This window comes from Vigna angularis, chromosome 11 (assembly GCF_016808095.1).
Source record: "Vigna angularis cultivar LongXiaoDou No.4 chromosome 11, ASM1680809v1, whole genome shotgun sequence".
In the NCBI taxonomy this organism is placed as follows: Eukaryota; Viridiplantae; Streptophyta; class Magnoliopsida; order Fabales; family Fabaceae; genus Vigna; species Vigna angularis.
The window spans coordinates 26905128-26909390 of NC_068980.1; positions in this window are offsets into that span (position 1 = coordinate 26905128).

Here is a 4263-nt window from a genome sequence, read left to right on the forward strand (position 1 = left end):
CAGTAAAAATCTAAAACAAGAACCTGGACTGAAGTGACAACGCCGCCAAAATTCGCTGAAGGTGTCGTTGTCGCCTACAAAAATATACAAGACAAAACACACAAAACAAACATATTAACAGAACAAAACTTTACACAACAAAAATCTAAAACCAAACCTCCATTGGTCCCCGGCAACGGCGCCAAAATTTGATAAGACTGTCGCGGTCACACAAATTTTATACAGATAAATAATGCAGTATAAGCTAGGAAGTGACTCCTAGGTCGTCTCTCAAGGACCAATTTGGGTTCAGTCTCAGATTTTACACGAAAAGGGGTTTTGTTTTTGATTTTGTTTGCGGAAAATAAAATAAATTAGACTGGAATTTAAACGAGACAGAATTTAAAAACACTGAAATAAACTTTAAAGACAATAAAAACTGAACGGTAAAGGACGGTAAAAATGGAACAGTAAATATGCAGAAACGGTAAAAACATTGTAATTAAAATTTTCCAAAAGCATTAGTAAAAATAAACGATAAAAACAACGTCTGAAAATAAGATGAACAGGAAAATACATTGACCGAATTTTAACGTTTTAGAAAACAGTAAACGGTAAAAATAGAAGCACTTGACTAAAAATAAAATTCATCAAACATTCAACACTTTAATTAAAATTCTTGAACGGTACAACTAAAAATGAAACGAGCAAATGTGACAGGTTTAGAAATGAAAACTACACTGCTGAAATTAAAACACAGATAGCTTTGAAAAAGGAAGAGGCGAGAGCCTCCTCCAGACGTGGATGGTATCCTAGACTACTCCTAAAATCTGATGAGTTGCTTCTTTGATGCTGCTGAATTTATATAGCCAATTCTTTGGAATCTAGCCTCCCTCCTAGTTTGCTCCAGCCGTGCCTAGTGTGCTTTCCAGTTTTGGTTTGTAGCAGGTTTTGTTTTTGTTTCCCGTAGGTTGAAGACTTTCTCCTACTCTAGATGTGCCAAAATCAACAAGGTGGGCCCTCTTTCATTCAATCCACCAGAATTTGCGTTTTGTTGTCTCCAACTTTCTTCACGGAAATTCTTCAACAGTGGACTCCCACTCCAAACTGCTGTAGTTGCCATGGTCGTGAGCTTCACTTCTTTCAATTACATTGCAGCTGGTGTTTTCCTTTCCAAAGCCAAGCAGACCTCTTTCTTCTTCCAACCGTTGCAGCTGCTCTTCTTTTCCAGCCAACCATGCTTTGCTTTCAATCTCTTTTCCTCCTCATAGTGGGCATGAACCGCTGGATTCTTCTCTTTGCTGGACCAGCTGCTTCTTGCAAGGTGCTGGACCGTTTTCAACCAAGCTGGATGTGTTCTCTACTGCCATGGTGAAAATGACTGGATGTGCTGCTGGACGTCAACCATCGTGCTCCCTCCAAGCAACCAATCAACTCTTCTCCTAACTTCCAAAATTAAACCAGTAACAGCTGTGACTTTCTCCTCTCCGGTGGTGGCTTCAAGCTACTGTACCGAGAGCTTCTTCATGGTTTGCTTCTTCTTCCAGCTGAAATAAAACCGTGCACACCATCCCTTTTCTCCGTGAATATGTTTCTCTTTTCCAAATAAAATATCATTATGGACCATAAACTGTGAGCTTCTATCAATTGAAAAATTAAAAGCAAAAGCTTGAAGTGAAAGAGCATGGAGAGTTGAAAGAAAATCTGCACCAAAACTTTTCCATGTGGGCCGTGTGTTTTGTCAACAATCAAAAGCATTTTGGAGCTCTCCCAAATGGACGTAAGTTTCAAAGCGGTGGCCATTCTCCATGTCCTTTATTTCTTAAAAGAAAGAAGATTCCAAACCAATAATGGCCGTGTATTGATCTCCTTGCACAATTTCTTTAATAAACTTTTAACAAGAAAAGGGACCATGTACTTTACGTAAGTTTCTTTTCATTGCATGTGGTCCCTTCCATTAATGCCATCTATGTGGCTTATGGTGTTGAATTTGTTTCAAGCCATTTACAAAATGAATGTGCCGTGAGATGCATTTGTAAGGTGGTCCCCTCCATCTTTTGTTTCTTTTATTCAATAAATTAAATTCCCTTCTTGGTAGCTTGTTATAGCCGTGTGGTATTTGTTACCATGAAGCCCCTTTTCCAAATTAATAATGTAACAACACTTCATTCTTTGTGCTTGGGCATATTGTCCCTTGCAATTTTCTTTGGTCCGTGAGCTTTTAACAAGCGTGCCCCTCCTCTTTTCCATCCAATACATGTAACGGTTTGCTGCAACAAAAAATGAATGGACGTGTGATTTACTTCTCAAAGGAATTAAATTTCTTTTTGTGGCTAGTTGCTTAAGGACGTGTGCTGTAATGATGCTAAGCTAATTTTGCTTTTACAAATTCCAGAAAATATATTTCATCACAGATTAAATCACTACAGTACAGCTTCGAGTAAATAACACAGTATACAAATGAAATCTCTTCTAAATATCCTAAGATATTTTCAGAATTTTCTCTTCAATTTATAATGCAAAATATTAGCTTCAGATAATTCAAATTAATTAAAATAAGAATTTCTGATTGAATTAAGAACAATTAAAAAAAATGAGAAAATACTGGACAATTAAGCGCAATTCCCTGATTAATTTTAGCACAATAAACTAAGTGAAGTGTAGAAAATAATGACTCATCATCCGTTCTTACGTCGCCCATGTTAACTTATGGACTAAGGACCTCCTGCCGTTCCCACACATGAATACCCCCTTCTACTTGAAGAGGCGTATCACGGAACATCAGGATGGACAGCGAGTCTTAACTTATCCACAGTCATACTTTACCAAAGTCAATATCCAATATAGAAATCAGAGTCGTTCCTCCTTGGAACGCTCGTTCAAATATCAATATCATAACTTCATTTCTTAAATCGTTCGCACACCTTAACTCTTTCATTAATTCACATTTTCATTCTATGTTCCACTTTCATAAAAAGACGAACGTTAATTAACTGTATGGACGAACGCTATTTGATATCAGATCATTACTCAATTGTACGAGCGCTTGATAGGAGACCTTGCGCGATTTAGAACGAACGTTTGATACAAGACCGAACGATATTAAAGACGAACGCTCGACATAAGGCCGAATCGTTATCAAAGGTGGACGCTCGACATGAAGTCGTACGTTATCAAAGACGAACGCTCGACATGAGGTCGAACGCAATCAAAGACGAACGCTCGACATGAGGTCGAACGCAATCAAAGACGAACGTTCGACATGAGGTCGAACGCTCTTAGAGACGAACGCTCGACATGAGGTCGAACGCTCTCAAAGATGAACGTTCGACATGAGGTCGAACGCTCTCAAAGACAATCGCTCGACATAAGGTCGAACGCAAATCAAGGACGAACGCTCGACATGAGGTCGAACGCAATCAAAGGCAATCGCTCGACATAAGGTCGAAAGTAATCAAATACGAATGCTCGACATGAGGTCGAACGCTCTCAGAGACGAACGCTCGACATGAGGTCGAACGCTCTCAGAGACGAACGCTCGACATGAGGTCGAACGCTCTCAAGTATTAAAATGGGGACGCTCGTTCACGAGCAGAATTCTTTCCAAATGAAGGAATCCCATTCTAAGTTTATTTAAGGGAAACCGAACGGTTTAAGACCGTACAGTGACGAGCGTCATTTATCAAAGGGGATGAATAAAATTTCAGATTTCTCAACCTTAGCAGAATTTTCCAGATTTCAAATTTATAAACTTTATAACTTTCATTCCAGATTTATTTCACATTAAACATCATCATCATACAGATCTCAACATTTTAATCATTCCAACTATTCAATAACCATACTCCGTTCATACATCATCAGATCAATCATACATTTCAAACCACCAAAACATATATAATACATGCAAACAGTGTTCGTTCATGGCAGATCAATCAACATGCGTCTTATACAACCAAATCAGATCATACAACAGCAAGTATAAATTTAAACATAAAAGCTTCCCTTACCTGGATAGCAGTGTACGCCCTAAAATACGACTTTCACACGTTCAACTACAGCTCTTCTCTACGCAACAGCCACTTAAGTTCCTTCTACTCAATCTAACCACTTGATCTAACACCCAAAACCAGAAATTTCTCAGATACAGTCCATGCATGGACCGAGAGCATGGTTTTCGCACGAAACCCTAATGGTCAGCTACTAGGGAAAAGAACTTACCAGCTTAGATTCCAGTTCCGTTCGGTTCCAAAGAAAGACCACAGCCGGATGAACGTTCCTACG